Raw genomic sequence first — 16,593 nt, forward strand, 5'->3', positions numbered from 1 at the left:
CAAACCTTTACTTGCAGCACAGGGGGTCACTCGCTCGCCATGTCCAGCCTGGATCCACGGAGGCTTCAGCTCGGATCGCTCGCACTGCCGGTGGCGGGGTCTGGGTTCGTTCTCTCCTTGCTCTGTTCGACACAGGATTACAAGCACAGAAGCAAAGCACCATCTACCAGAATATCCTTCCAGCCGAGTACGCTGTAGGAGGTCAGGAATGAAGGCTGGGAGATTGCAGAGGAGCAAACCTGACTCCCAAAATCCTGGGAATAACCTAACCACCGAGCAACGCCGAGGCTGCTGTCGAGCTGCCGTGGAGGCACGAGGCAGGGCCCAACGCAGCCCCCAAAGGCTGGCTGCTGCCCGTGTGGAGTTTGGCCGGCTGCAGATTAGATCCAGGCATCTAGAGTAAGAACTGGGATAATTTTAATGCCCCCGTCCGCCTGCAGGTCGAGTCTTGGCTATAAATCAGAGCTCTGGAGTCTACCAGATGGCCAGGTGCCACGACGCTACAGCGCTTCGATGAACATGTTGCGTGACAAATTCAGGTTTTAATGTGTTACTGGGCCAGAAGTTACCCTAACAGAAGAAATTTATAATTTAGAGTCTACAGATGTGGATGCAAGTTTGTGTGCATCTGTCATGTATCTCTCTATTTACTAGAATGAGATATTTTCCCTTCAAAATCATCCTAGATTTTAATTTTTACTTGACCTCAGTAGTAGTTAAGATGTATTTTGAATCTGGTTATAGATTTCTCCAAACCAAAGTCCTTCACCTTATCTCATATGAAATCCCTTCCTTTTAATATATCTCATCTTTCTAAAAGCAATCCTAGAGCTTGTAGTCCAAAATATCATAGGAGACTTATTTTAATAACCAGGAAAGGGACTTTTTTTTTGCCAAGAAAATATCTGAAGAATAGTAATAGGAGCATCTGAAAAGGGGAAGTTTAGCTGTAAGCTTTTTTTAATACTGAATGTTTAAATATAGTGGTGGAAGTACCACTGCATTCTAAACAGTGACAAAAAGAAAAATATATGTATTCTAAAACCAGAAATACAAGCTTCTGCTCTGCTCTTGTGGATAATATGATACAGGAAATTTTAAGGTGAAACCCTAAAAAAGCAACTGAAGTAGCAGATAGTATTAAGTTTTTGCCAAAAGTTGTAAAGCTATTAGTCTAATAAAGAAATTTAGGATTGGAAATATGGGATCTATATGTTACCATTCTTGCTTAGGCTACAGATGTTTCAGCAGCCAGGAAGGAAATGTTTTGTTATTCAGTAAAAACAACAAACAGAATTGGGAGGACAAAAATGGTATCAGTTATTCTGATATAAAAAAATTAAATGTTAATTGACCTTATTTTTTATTGTGTCAATCCACTTGCAAAATCCTCTTCAGTCCCAGTACATTTTTAATGTGTAAAAGCTATGTTTGTAGCTATTTATATTTGATACAATTAAAACGGATTCCTATACAGAAAGTGTGGGACGAATACACCACGTTTTAGAGTTCTGGATTTCAAGAGCCTTAAAATCCTTAAGAAGTTAAATGATTAAGAAGTTATTATTGCACACAAGTTCAGCATTCACTGCGGCATCAAAGGGAAAATGTTTTGAATTGGCAGCACTCCTCGCTGACCGCTGACAAGCAATAGCAGGCTGTACTGGAGCTCCTTCTTCAGGAAAAAGGAAAGGGGGGGTTAAAGATTCACAGTTCCTGGAGAACGAAGTACACAGCATGCGACCCAATAGCGAAGCTCACTGCTCCGTCAGCGCAGGTGACCAGGAGATCCCATCTCAGTGCTGTTCTGGAGTCGAAGTGGACGGAATATGCTGGTGGTTTCATTTGCCTTGGACTGAGACTCCACACCGTGAGGACAGCAGTGTCAGAGGCTTTGCTCCTGGCCGCTGCGAAGCCAATGGAGAAAACAGAATCATCTTAAAAACCAGTAATTTCTTCCGCCGCTGGTTCTAAGGATTACATGGCATAGTGCCTGCGGGGGAGTGAACAGCACCTCTAGTTTGGACACTCGTCACCTGATACAGAAGAGCAAGTCCTAGTCTAATCTGGGTTGTCAACTCCGTGTGCTGCCACCAAGCGCTTGCAGCCAGAGCGCCTCGCTGCTGACGGCACGGGCTCTTCCAGCCCACCGTCCTCTTCCGAGCCATCCTCGGGGTCTTCTCCTTCCCCACCCGGGAGAGGGGCCAAGTATGGCGCTTCTAGATGGCTGCAATATGGTAAGGAAGTACTTTCAGATGGAAACTTCAGAGGGGAGATTCAGCAGCTGTGGGGAACCAAAACTCTCATAATTCACTACATAAGTTACGTCCCTGTACAGCTCCAGCTGCTGAGACGGGATAAAGCAAGGGACTGCAGCTCCCACCTCTGGAAATGCTGCAGTAACCTAAAACCACCCGTCGCCTCCCCAGCAGCTAACCGAAACAGCTTTACCTGCAGAGTCACAACATGCTAGAAATGACCTAAGGACTAAATCTCAGATCTAAGATGGAAGGTCAACATGCTAAAAAACCTACCGAAGCCTCACGAAGTGACGCTGTAGGGACACCTGCATTGCAATTGCCTGTTATTTTGTGTGTTTGAACTAAAAAGCCATTGGAGAAGATCTATCAGCCTGGTACCACTTGTAAATGATACTTAAAATTCTCTTCGTTTTACTTTTTGAAAGTCAAATATTTAGGGTGACAGACTTTTTCTGCCATGGAGATGTCAAGGACACCTGGCTGGAAGGAAAACAAGTAAATCTGTCTCAAAGGCAGCATGCACAAGGACCTTTATGCCATGTATAGACTGTGAAATCAATTAACATTTCAGATATTAATACAAAAGTAGTAGTAGCAGCTGCCATCTTCTTTACACTATTATGCAAGCTGACCACAGAAATGCAATTTAAGAAAACAGACTGTATTTTCACTTTTTTAATCAAATCAGTTTACTAGTTACTTGGGAAGAAATAGGGTGTTTTAAGTATTACGGCCTAATTCTGCAAGTCACTTGCGGGATGAGCCCTAACCTTGTGCGAGCTGAATTTCAAGCCCCTCCTCAAACACTAAAACTAGTGCAGAATACAAATCCATTTATTTTTTATATAAATTACTAAATCAACTTACTATATTCAAATTCCATGAACTCGTCGGACTCACTGATTGCCACGGTTGGCAATGGAGCGGTTCGCTGCCGTTTTGGTTAACTGGAAGGAGTTAGAATTTGTGCCTGGCGAAGTCCCGAGTGCCGGGGTGCGAGCCGGCCCGCTCAGTGCCTGTACCCCGGCTTCTGCTGGGTCATCCGCCGAAGGAGCCATGCTAACAGTAACGCCTTTGTGCCTCACCAACAGGCTCCTGAGATGTTCATAAAACATCATTATTTCAACCAGAGTACACAGTTAACGTCTACGTAGTCTGTAAAAAACCAAGCTTAAAGCATAAACTTGAGATGGGTGTTATATATTTAAAGCCATTAATATGATCGCATAAAGTGCAAAACTGTAAATTCTAGAAATCATGCTGCACACTTGTAAAACACACGTTCTCATGACAGAAAGGGAGGAAATTTCATGTTAAACTTTGCAACAACGGCATTAACGCCAGGTTGCTTCGCAGCAAACAGAAGCCCATTACCAAACACAGCTTGTCACCAGAGGTTGTAGCCAAACCACCACACTACCTCTGGGAAAGACCTAACAATTTCACGTTCGCCTTTGTGAGGTACGACGGTATCAGCACAGGACAAAGTTCCAGGCTGTGTCAAACTGTTGCAACAGCCTCCGAGGGCTCCCGGCCCTGAAGCGTGCCCACGGGCAGTGCCACCAGCCCGGCCTGCAGCCCCACGGGCACAGGCCCCACCTGCGCTCGCTAGCAGCAAGAACAGGTCCTAGGCCGTCAGCTTCCAGAGGAGCCCTCTGCAGAGCCTCGCTTGTGAAGCAAATAAAACGTCAGAGTTGACAACGTGTCATTTCTACTGTCCTCTGCTGACTTAGAACCGAAACACCGGCGGCGGGGCCCCGCGGGAGGCCCACCCCGCCCCCGGGCAGCACACCTGCCTTCACGGCCCCGGTGGCTCCGCGCCCCGATGCGCTGCGAGGCCCAGCGCTCAGCGGAACGGACGCCCTTCCGCAGCCGGGGAGAGCGCGGCGACGCTGCCGGCACGGCCCGGCCCGGCGGGCCCCGAGGCGCAGGACCCCGCAGCTGCGGGCCGGCCGGCCTGGGCCTCCCGCGGGGCCGGGACCGCCGGCGGCGTCGTCGTAGCGGGCCTGCCCCGTCCCTGCCGGCAGGGCCGCGGTGGAGACCTGGGGGAGGGATCGGAACCGGCCCGCTGGCGCTGCCCTGCCCGAGCGCCGGCCGGCGCCGCTCGCTCCCTTTCGGGGCGGGATTCCCTGACCGCCCGGGCTCGGCGGGCGCCGGCGGCAGAGCGCGGACACCCCCCACCACCCCCCCCCCGCCACGGGCTGCGGGAGGCCGCGACCTGCCCGGCCCCGGCGCCTGCCCGCGGAGCGCTCGGAGGCAGCGGCAGCCCTCCCCGCCCCCGGCATACTCCAGGGAGCCGTTTCACAGGGAATCACACGGGAGCGTCTCCCCCATCTGTGCAAGCCGAGGCACCCCCACCCCCACCTTCTCCTCAGTCCCGGCAGAGCCTCCCTGCCATTATGTTCCACCATCTCTTAGCCAGGCCGCTCCGCAGGCGGCCGAGGCAGCGCGGACCTTAGCCATGCCCGCCTGAGGCCGCCGGCCGGAGCAGCCGCGGCCGGGCCGCGGGGCCGCAGCAGGTGTGTCTGCATGGGGGTGCGGAGTTTGCATGCGGTGGGGGTCGCCTTCCTCCCGGCCCGGCTCCCGCCTCGCCTGCGCGCAGGCCCCGCCGCGCCGCGGGCAGGCTGCGGCGGAGCGGCCTGCCGGGCCTGCTCGGCTTGGGCAGCTGCGGGGCTGGGGCGCTGCGAGGGCGGCGGCTGCCGGAGCCCCGCGGCCACCCGAGCACCGGGGCTGCCAGAGCCAGCGGCTTCGGGCCGGCTCGGCGTGAGGGGGGCGGAGGGGGGTGATCGCTCGGACGTGGCCGTCCCGCCGCCTTGCCCCCCCCCCCCGCCTCCCCGTTCTCCCGCTCGGCCGCTCTCCCTGCCCGCCGGAGGGGCCGCGGCCTCCCCCTCCCCGGGCGTCCCCCGCGCGTAGCGGGGGCCGTTCCTCCCTCCCGCCCGGAGCTCGGCGCCGGGCCGGGCTCGGCAGGGCCCGCTCGGGTAGGGCCGATCCCGGGCCGGGGAGCGAGCGGGCCTGGCGGGGGCGGGGGGGGCGCGGGCGCCGCGCTGAGGGGAGGGGGCCGCGGCCCGTCAGCGAGGTGCCCGGGGCCACGGCGGCCCGCAGAGGCGGGAGCAGCCCACCCGGGCTGAGGGGCTGAGGGAGGGCCGGCTGGAGCCGCCTGTGCGGAGAAGACGGGGCTGAGGCAGCGGAAGAACATGGTCGTTTTCCCCAGAATGGGGTGGGGATGAGGGATGTGGAGAAAGTGCCAGATCTCAGCTCTCTCCGCAGGGGAAGGGGGGGTGAAGGGTTGTGCCCGAGACCTCTGCTAACAGTTACAGGTGCAGCCCGGAGAGCAGAGGGGCTGGTTGGTGTAGCCTAGCGTGGCAGCTGGCTTGGAGAAAAGCCTTGCTGAAGAGCCATCTCACGGCAGATCCCGGAGAGGATGGGGCTTGGCGCGTAGGCGGAGGTAGTTACTGGTTTTACCAGTGCAAGGGTGAGTAGCCAAACCAGGAGCGGGGTGAATAATGTCTCGATTTGGGGTGCCTGTCAGCCACGCAGGAGGAAGGCCCTGGGTGGCAGAGACAAAAGGGGGAGCGGGCTAGGAGCACAGCTGCCACAGGCAAAGGCGGGTGCGGAGCCCTGCTCTGGAGGGACTTTGGCACCCCAGGGAGTCGTGACCTTGGTTAGGAATCGCCCCAGAGAGAGACGTGGGACCGCGCAAACGGCTGTAATCAGCAGCCATCTTTGCGGGGTGGGAGCCGAGCACGCTGCGCAGAGCTGTGTCCTGGCCTCCCCCGCAGCTGTGGGTGTGGGAAGGCGGGGGGGCTGGTCAGGAGTGGGTCTGCAGCTTGCTGCTTTTCAGTGCCTCAAGGATAGTTGGAATAGCAAAAAAGAAAAAAAAAAGAAAAAAATGAATCTGCTGAGATTCAGCTCGGTGCTGTGAGGAGGGGGCAAAGGAACTATTTTGCAGGCATCTTGCTGCTGCGGAAATGGATTTCTTGAGGGGAGGGAGGTGCGTGTGTGGGTAATCTTTGTAGTAAGGCTGTACAGAGAGGAGAAAATGCCATTCGAGCGGCCCCAGATGCAGCGAGCGGTGGGGAGGGCGGACGGGAGAAGACCTTGACGGGCCACCCCATGGCCGTGGGCATGAGGGGGCAGATGTGACGTTGTCAGCAGCCACCCCTTGTGCTGTGGGGAGCAGAGAGGGGGGAGCAGCCCTTGGTTAGCAGTCTGTCTCCCAGTGCTGTGGCCGAGCCTGCCTGGTGCTGCAAGAGAGATCCTATGAGGATTTTTATTGCGGTCTCTTTGTTAGCTACAGACAGGCACGCACACACTCACAGCTTTCAGCCAGGTTGTGGGAGGTAAGTGGGGGAGGAGAGGAAGGGAGCGTGTGGGGCGGCTCTGGGGAGCAAGGGGGCTGCGTGGGCCGGGCACGAGGGGAGCCGGGGGACAGGGCTGCAGCCGTCCCCACCGCCACAGAAAAAAGAGCCCCTGTGATTTTCAGGGACTTGTTGGCAACTCAGCGAGGGTTGCCATAGCTTTTTATGTAGGGTGACCAGAACCGGCTGGAACTGGTTTGAGGCAGATCAGCTCCTGAACACAATGCAGTCACTGAGCTACTACAGTGGGATAGCTTCCTCCCTTCATGGCAGCCAAAAGCAGAGGAGCTTGCAGAAAGATACCATCCCAAAACAGTATGTGAATGCACACTTTAGACACACAGCACTGGTATGTGGCTAATATAGTCATAAAGGATTCTGTATATAAATGTACATAATTGCAGTAACTGAGATTACTTTGGCTTTTCGTGCCTTTTTATGCTTAAGGAATGGGCAAGAGCTGAGATTTATGACCCTTATTAAAATATTTTTGCTTTGCAAGGGTGGGACACTGGTTATGCAGTCTATTTTAAAACTAAACTAAATAAAATTGATTGAATGATTTGTAATTGTAGTTATGCTTGTGACTGAAGAATGCTGCTTTGCATGCTGTTTTATTTACAGGGTGCTGTCTTGTGGTTTTCTTCTTTAGGAGATGTTAAGGGGAGGGGGGGTGATGTGCCTTTCTGTAAGGCCAAAAGGAAACAATATTGTTGTAGAATTGTGCATAAAAGCATTGCAGAGATGCTGTAAGGCATACTCGTTTCCCCCCCCCCCTTTTTTTTCCCTTGTAGGCCTATTGATTGGGGCTGCCTTTAACCCTTTCATATTTGCAGAGGTAATGCATCTGTGGCAGTAACTGAGCATTGGCTAAAAAAATCTTTCAAAGGTCAAGGTTCACAAGGTGAGATGTGGTGTTTTGGGTATGAATATAACAGTAGCATGAAGGTACATGTATGTGAAAAGTAAATCTGGCTCCTGATTGCACACTTGGCACATCAGTAAGGAGACAATTGTTTAAGTGTTACTAAAGAAATGCTATTAACATCCTCCAGTTTTAATAGGATTAAGACTATTATTTGTAAAGACTTACTGATATCTTAGCTAAATACAGTATTATTGAAATACCTTATATCCAGATATACATTTTTTTCACAGTGTAGTGATACGGAATAGGCCTCTGAGTGACAGTCATAAATTGTGGACCACATGGCAGTGAACTGTTCTGTGTTGTATTACAGCATTAGACATTCAGAATTTGCTGTCTAATTATTTAAAGGTTGCTTGTTTGGCCATATCTGAGTAACCTGATACTTAATTCTGAATTAAGGTCTTCAGTGTTAAACATGTTCTTAGTATAGCCTACATAGAAAAAACCCATATAAACTAAATAGTACGGATGGTGTTTCTTAAACTGTTGTAACCCAGGAAGGATTTTGCAGCAGCCAAGTGGAAAGATGTATTTTAGAGATTTGATGGAGCTCCAGTGGGTTATTAGTGGCATGAATTATAATATTGTGCTGTAATGAAATAAGAATAGGAAACCGGATGGGCAGTGCATCAGCTCCTGAGAGATGACTACTTTTAACTCAAAGCAACGGATAACGGCTAGGATTTATTTTTTTTTTTCCCCTCATCTAAAAAATAAATGTGTACTTAGATTTGAGCTGGCATTTGTATCTTTTAGTGAAAGCTGAAGGATTCAGAGAGAGGGTAGAGGGGGAGAGAGAAGAAAGCAGTAATGAATATAGCAAAGGGAAGAACAAAGGCTGTTAGAGCTTACACATTGGAACACTAAGCATTTTGCCTTGGGGATTCTTTTGCTAGAACGGTTACTTCCTATAACAGGAAATCAGCAACTCTAGAATCTTATCCAGTATGATTTTTTAAAAAATCTGACTAGTCCTGGCTGTGTTAGCTGGTTTGGTAATCTACAATCAAGATAAATATGGAGGCAACACAGTGAAAATATTCGGTTCTAGTGTGCAATGAGGGTCTTTTCCTCTGTGCTCAACAGAATAGACAATCTTAAAATCCTTGAGAGGTTGTGGATATTGGGTAAGTTGTATGGTGGCTGATGATAGGCAGGGTGCCTGCATCAGACAGTGGCAATACAGGGGAACCTTTTTATTTCTGACTGCAGTAGATTACGTAAGGTATTTAGATATTAATTGTAGAAAAGTGAAAATAGCATGCTAATGTTTAGCCGGAAATTATGGTTTTGTGGTTTTTAATGCAGCTACAATGTGTTGTTTCTCAGATTTGATAGGGCAGTAAATAGCTCGTGTGGTGGAGCAAAATGCCTAACAGATCACTGTGCTGATTTCTGTTCATATTTTTCATCATTTGGATGCAGAGGTTCTGTATGTGACTATAGGCATCTGTAGTAAAATTATGCTTGCAAACAGGAATTCTTGTTGCATGATAGGAATAGTATCTATTGCTGCTGATGATGCATGTTCTTTTCCAAGTGTCAGCTAAAATTCATATGTTACATGAGAGCACCTCTTAGATTATTTTTTTTTCTCTCTCTACCAGAATAGTAAGCAGTTTTAAAATTGTAAGTGCTTGAATTGTCACGAAATTCAATGTATCTGTTTTGTTTGGATTTTTGAACACAATCTGTACTATGAATTTTTATTTTTAGCAAAGGAGGTTTTGAATGTGCAGGGATTTTTGTAGGGTGTAAGATGAGAAACCTGAATAGATGCTGGAGTCTGCAGCGCTCTTGGTGAGTTTTATTTTTTTTAGTCTAATAATATTTGTAAATGCTCTTCACCAGGAGATTTTGATTTTGCACGTAGGCCAGCTTTCCAGCAGAAAATGCTGCTTAATGCTGGAGGGTTGGTCCTCTGTTTCAGCGATCATGATCTCATTTTGCATTGAGGCTTGTCTCAGGTATTTGATCTTGAGAATAAGGGTAATGATCTATCAAATTCCAAGCCTCTTTTGAATGAATTAACTAACTTTGGTTTTCTTAGAAGCATGAATGTGTGTTAAAATGTAAATATGCATACAGATTGCTGGGAATGTATGTTTAAAAAAAAAACCAAAACTTGATCCTAATGTTTTAGGGCCTGTTTGTTGTTAGCGTTGCACAAGCGGGCCCTGCCTGACATGGAGTGCTCTCACCGAGATTGTCTGCAGCTGCTTCACACTCGTTTGGAGCAAGAATTGTCATGCACTGGAAAAAAAAAAAAAAAAAAAAAAAAAAAAAATAAAAATTACATTAAAGGAAATAGGGAGGAAGCAAGTGCCATTTAGAATATGATTCAAATTTGCATTAAATTGGGAATCTCAAAAGTCTGTTCATTGTTGTTGTACATCCAAATTATTCACGTGTTACTGTCCCAGCCCATTTTACATACAGAAGAACAAAATCAAACCATTTTTATAATTCGTTTTTAAGTAGAGTGCAAAAAAGAATGGTACGGGGATTTACCTGCTTTTCATGAATTCATCATCATTTTTGGAAAAATTCGGGAAGTTGCTAGGCCCAAAACCTTAACTGGATCTCTTGATAAATATAGGTAGTTTTCATTTGACCAGCTGTAGATAGAGATGGTCTGTTCAGCTCCATATGGTGCAAGTAAGGAGATACCTTGCCTGTGTGTTGAAATACGCCTGTTCTTTTTGCCAGCCAAAGGCTGATAATAGTCAACTTTGAACCAGTTGCATGCAGTTCTGTTTAAGTTGTGTGAGAGGTAGTTCGGTGGTGGTGTAAGAAGAGGAAATGGACAGACTTTGGAAGATAGCCCTTCTCTTTCCCGTCCTGTTTTCTCCTACCCGAAGAGAACTTCAGATACCCATTTTTGCAAAAAAATAAGCAAGTTCAAAAATGGTGGAGTTAGACTACAAAATGAGGCTTCTAAGGAGTTGTAAACTACAAGTAATTCTATTTTGGCTGTCAGAAAAAAACCCGTGGAAATTTACTTAAACAATCTCAAGAACTGTCTTTACTTAATTATACCTATTGCAGGGGGAAAGGGCTCATCTTTTAACAGATCAGGTAAGAAGGATCCACAATCAGGTGCAGGATATAGTAGAAAAGAGGACAAAGACAATTATCCGCTCTTTTATTATCTGTTATAAAGATGGATGTGTTTTGAAAATGGTGGTAATATGCTTATAGTTGTAAAACAACTCGGGCTGCTTTTGGGGATGTCTTAATTCTTGGTTTGACGTGGCTTGGTAATCCATAATTGCAAAACTCAGCTAAGCAATAAGCACATACCTCACATTAAAGACTGAATAAGAAACTCCTCTGCAGAGATCTTGTATTCCTAAGGCTCAAAACTTGAATCCATGGGCAAACCAATTGGAAATTCCAAAAGTTTTGCCTGTATGAATTAACAGCAAACAAGGCAACTTAAATTCTTCAGCTTTAGTCTGGCTGCAGCTGCATCTGTGTTCTGTACGCGGAGAGAAGTATCATCCTTGTGGCCTCTGGGGACTCCCAAATTATTATGTTTACCAGGAAAAGACACTGTGCATACACATGCACTATAAGTCTGTCTCTGTGCTAGGCATTACAGCATGAACGTCGTGCAAGTGCCATTCAATTTCTTTTTGATTTTTTTCCATGACTTCCATCTTATGCCATCCCAAATGTTACTTGCTACCATTGCTTTCATTCCTGGTATATGTGATTTTTGAACTTCCAAAATTCCTATGGAAAACGCTCCTGAATTGAAAAGTTAAAAATATTGTAAACAATTACAACCAGACTGCACTTTTATTCGAATCAACAGAACATACTTGGTAGTGCATTGACTTTGACGATTTTATTGTTTGTTTTCAGCATTTGCTAGTTTAAAACAACTCTTGCAGCCAGTGTGCGAATTAACAGGCTTCTGCAGTATTCTAGAACTAGATGGATAAAAGTAGAATGAGTGGAGGAATGGGTTAGTTAAATAATTTTTTTATCATTTTGTAAATACTTTAGCAATTATTCTAAAATAATACTGTCTTTTGTGTATAATACTGAACAATATTTTGGATTAACAGTTGAGAGAGGTTGGCATTCAGGGGTTTTTTCCTCCTTACGGCATCCAGATTTGTTTATAGCATTTTAATTGTACAGCTTGCATGAAAGTAGATCAAAGTCAACTGTGAACTGGTACTGTCTGCTGTGCAAACAGGCCGCAGAGACAGTCTTGTAAATCACAATCACTAGCTGAGCTTTGTGTAGCTTCTTGCCCTGTCCCAATTCCAACATGCTGTACCTGAGCATGGCGTGATCTGGGATTGTGCTCTGGATCAGCAGTGTATGGGCAGTGATTTGATAAGCTTCCATAGCTAGCTTCAGTTTGATGGTACACTCTGAAAATGCATTTAGATATTGTCATAAGTGGGTGGTAAGGCAAGTGAATGTGAGTAGGTCTGAATACTAATTAATGGTTTAAATCTTTTTTACTGTGAGGGTGGTGAAACGCTGGAACTTTTTGCCTTGTTGGGTTTTGGAGTTTCCATCTTTGGAAATACTCAAAACCTGATGGGACAATGTCCTGGGAGCCATGCTACAGCTGTCCCTGCTTTGAGCAGAGATGTTGAGAGTTCCAGAGGTCGCTTTCAGCCTCAGCTATTCTGAGATTCTGTGAAATGCTCATTGAAAACTTTTTTTGGGCTGGTAAAGAATAAGTCTTCAAATCTTCTGAAACTGTCAACAGCAAGGTTACTGCATTGAGTTAAAAAAAAAAAAAGGCAAAAAATTTTAATACTTGAAATACTGGGCTAACACTTACCCTCTAAAGCTTTTTTTCAGGGGGAGGAGGGAGGAAGAAAATTGGTAGAATATTGCCTTAGAAAACCAGGTGGAAATTCAGATTTCTATTATTCATTGAGGCTCATGCACGGAGACAGGTTGGATTTTCCTTTTTTGTTTTTTAAGGCAGATAGATACGGTGTATAATGTTGAAATATCAGATTGCTTGGTATAAATTTTAACTGTAAAACACCCCATACTTCACAGAGATGTTTTCATAAGGACTGGCATGACCTTATTGATACCATGGATGGCAAATGAGACCTTTATCCTAAGAAATCAAAATGTTGCCTATTATGAAAGTTATATGGAAGCAGGAATCTATCTGAGTTTTCCAACAGTAATAAGTCATGGGACTGTTAGTAAGCGAAAAGGAACCTGTATTTTATGTGAATGTGATAGGCATTGCTGATCGTGGTTAAAGTGGCCCCTTGCATATCCTCCTTGCCTGCTGAGTATTTCAAACCACACCAAGTTGTGATTTGAGATGTGGTTCTCATTTCCTGAAGGAGGTTTGGTGGTTGAATTAGCATATTGGTTTTGTCTTTCTTTCAGATACTTCGCTTTCAAAGTGTCAGTCACAATTACTAATACATGCTTAATAACTAATGAACTGCTCTTAATCTGTTTGTTAAGCTGATGTTTGCCTAATGTTAGGGTATATATTACTGTAATTCTGATTGAATCATTTAAGCCTCATGAAATTTCTTGGCATAACAATACAGAAATTAAGGAAAAAAAACCACAAACTAAAACAAAAAGAAAACACCCCCAACCAAAAAAAAACTTTTATGCTGGTTAGCACTCCTTGTGTAGGCATTTTGTTCCAGAATGAGCATGGTGTTATGTAGGCATCATTACTCATGTTTAGAAGTGGAGTAATTATACCAGATTATCAGAATTTTGTTCTGGAATAGTACATCTAACTGGGATTTTATACCAGTCTAACTATAACAGAGTAATTATTATATATGGTTATACCAGAATTATTCTTCCAGAATCAAGACATTACCATGTGCTAGACACTGAAAAGTGGTGTCTCCATGCTCTTGTTTTGACAGCACTGGAAAGAACACTGATTTTCTGTGAAGAACCTACAAAAGAAAAGGTCTCTGCCCTAAAGAATGACCAGTCCACAACTGTACATAGTACAAATGGAGGTAAAAACTGTAGGAAGGGTTTAGGGAAGGTAAGGGAATGTAATCACAAGAACATGAATTCCATAGGTAGATGAAAATTAAAGTTGGGGGTTTTCCCATTTCCTTAAATAATAAACAGACTTGCTGCTGAGGGAAGCTCGAGTTGAGGAGTAGTTTGAAGAAAAGCATGGAGTTACATGTTGTAAGTATAGACAGTTATGTGGGACTTGAAAGCAAAGAGTAGGAATTTAAATTTAATACTCTAGAAAAGACAGGGCTGGTACTGACAGAGTCACCAGACTTGTGGTTGAGCAATGAAGATTTAGATGAGCAGGAGAGTGAGTGTCAAGGAGGAAAAGTTGGTCGATTCTTTAAAGGTTAATGATTGAATAAAAGAATAAAAATTGAGCGTGTAAGACCATGTCATCCAGAAATGGTAGAAGCCTTCATGCGTAGAGAATATTAATTGGAAAAGTATTGGAAAGGGAGGAGGATTATTTGTCATTGTTAGGCCTGAAAAGCCTGAAGTTATTCTTGTACCTGACAGACAAAAATCAGACTTTTGAGCAGTTTGGAGATACAACCTGTCTGGGAGCTGCCAGATGATTCTGTTTTCTTGTCTTCATTAGGCTGTTGAACTTCCCCAAAACGAGCCTGGTTTGTACAGTTGCTTAGCTTTACACCAGAAAGTACCTTTTGATTTCAGTAGCAATTTATAGGCAGCTTGGTGTTTCTTGTGGAGAACACTGTGCCCCATCTGCAGCTGTCCTAAAGCCCAAGCTACAAGATAAATCATATTTAGAAAGTGAGAAAAAATGTTTTCTTCTGTATGTTTCTCTGCTCCCTCCACCTTGGCAGAGTACATGAAAGGGTAGGTTTGGTTGGTTTTCCTCATATGACTGGAGTCCCTCCACCTGGAACGGGTAGAGATACAAGGCCTGAGGAGGTGTGACAAGAATTCCGCATAGTAAAACACAACTGCCTTTATTAATCCTTCAGAAGCAGCTGTTTACTTCTAAGCCCTGATAGTTTTTTGGTTGATACTTATGTTGTTGCATATTTGAGCCTTCCTCCCATCTACACAAATAGTTGCTGTAAGAAAGCAGTATTTCAAAATGGTCTCTGGAATCCCAGATAATAGCGCAGAAGCTCCCAGGTACACTGCATCTTGCAGATGTTTTCCCCTTTTTCTGGAGATTGGCCTTTTAAAATCTTTGAATACTTCCTTAGACTTTCTGTCTTAACAGCCAGGATATGAAGGCCCCAAAAGGTTTATAAGCATTTAACTATTTCTCATGGGTATAGCATCAAATTCTTGTTCTGCTTGCTTCTTCTGCTGTCAGTAGAGACTTCTCATGGATTGGTTCATGTTTTGACACAATTACCCAGGTGAGTGCTTCACTGGAATGTGTTATCAGATGAACTGGAGTAAAAAGGCTAACTGGGAAAAGTAAGACAGTGGAACAATAAAGTTATCTTCCTGTGGCTAAAACCTGTCCCATTTTTGTCATGCTGTTGAGAGGAAGCACTTATTTCAGGAGATGAGTTTCCAGAGGAAGAAGAATGTAGAAAGTCATGCACACATGCTTTGAACAAAGCATGAACGCAAACAAAACAGTCTTGGTTTATCCCCCAGAGCTTAATTTGCACCTTACGTTAAGATACTGATGCGTACATAGGGGTGGATGTTGTCACCAAAGAGATTAATAGAAATCTTGAAGTAAGTATATTCAGAGTCTACTATCTTAAATTTTTAAGACTCACTGGTATCTTCCCAGAAGTCCTATCACCCACCGTCAAAAATACCTCACTGCTTCTTGGCTCTCTAGCTGTGTAATTACTGTTGGCCATGTCCAGATTTTTTTTTCCCTTTTTACTTACTTTTATAATTGAATAATCAGTAAGCAAAGTAATGCTTGAATTTTTGAAGAGACTGATTTTCTTCAGTAACTTTTCCCAAGTAATTGAAGCACCCTAAAGATTGCAAATCTTAGGACAAAAGTGATAGGCTTTTTCTGGCATTCTCCTGGTAAACATCAGCAGACAGCCAGGTGGAGAGGCAGGAACTGGAACTAGTCCACAGGAGGGAAAAGGAATGTTACAAAGAGGCACCGTCATCTGAAAATGAAATAGTACTTTGGACAGAGTCAGTAAACCTAAGAACTGACTCTTTATACGAGTACAAAATTAGGGGTGTTTAATCTATTGTATCATCTGTCCATCATACATACTTCAAGTTAGCGTTCCCCTGTTTTGAGGTGAATTTTGTTTCTATTTTTCAGAAACCAAAAATAAAAAACCCTGTATTTTGGACAAAGATGTTTGAGGAGGTGGGGGTCTTGCTGATTGTTTCTTTAAATGTGTTCTTGTTTATTTAGTCTGAGGAATGTGTCCTTGATTACACACCTTGTGGGCTGTTTCTCTGTTCAGTTCTGAAGATCATCTTAATGGCAGCCCTCTGATGCTACATTTTTACGTGTGTGTCTCTGGAGACACTGAGCTTTTCTCTCAGCACTTTAAAAGCAGTTCTCAAAGAAATTCCAGTTCCTGGAAAATCATGATTTCCTAGGGAACCAGCACCTTGCCTCATTTCCTGTTCTGAAGTATTTACAGGCATCCTGTTGGCCCAGAGAAGGAATAGACTAACTGCTTGTCTGGCAGCCAAGGTGTCATTTGATTTTGATCTTGGATAAAAGGCGGAGTTTTATCCCTAAGGGAAGGAGTTACTGAAAGGTTGGGGGGGGGGAATGTGGCTTCAGAGTCCCGACAGTTGTGGTAGAAACGTAGTTTATATACTGAATCTTAATATATTAGAATAGTGAGGAAGAGATGAATAAAATGTCCAGGTTACAACTTTGTTTACTTGTTTATCAAGACTGGCCATGTCTTTTGTCCCGTTTTGTTTAACTTAGATTGCTTTAGAAGTTTGAAGAATGGGAGAGATTCTTCATAAGGGCAGCAGTAATTCTGGGTCCCCCATGTAGAAGAAATCATTCCATTCTCATGCTCTGGTAGAGTATGGGAGTTGTTCCTGTTGTGTACACTTGAAAGACAGTTGCAGCTTTATGCAG

General features: G+C 45.1%; 1 protein-coding gene and 1 long non-coding RNA gene across 3 annotated transcripts in view; one reads left to right on the plus strand and one right to left on the minus strand.

The window, feature by feature from the left end:
- Positions 1-1,339: 1,339 nt before the first annotated feature.
- On the minus strand, positions 1,340-4,413 carry LOC142599419 (uncharacterized). Of its 2 annotated transcripts, none has more exons than XR_012832974.1 (2): positions 3,129-4,413; positions 1,340-2,227 (listed from the first exon to the last, which is right to left on the minus strand). It is a non-coding gene; the product is annotated as an uncharacterized LOC142599419 (long non-coding RNA). The 2 variants fall into 2 exon arrangements; XR_012832975.1 differs by having other exon boundaries at positions 1,340-2,284.
- Positions 4,414-4,467: 54 nt separating this feature from the next.
- ZNF532 (zinc finger protein 532) overlaps positions 4,468-16,593 on the plus strand; it is a 51,291-nt gene continuing 39,165 nt past the window's right edge. The window contains 3 exon segments of the mRNA XM_075739776.1: positions 4,468-4,780; positions 5,573-5,733; positions 7,414-7,523. The gene's annotated coding sequence lies outside the window, so the exon portion shown is untranslated.

The sequence above is a fragment of the Balearica regulorum genome, chromosome Z (assembly GCF_011004875.1).
Source record: "Balearica regulorum gibbericeps isolate bBalReg1 chromosome Z, bBalReg1.pri, whole genome shotgun sequence".
In the NCBI taxonomy this organism is placed as follows: Eukaryota; Metazoa; Chordata; class Aves; order Gruiformes; family Gruidae; genus Balearica; species Balearica regulorum.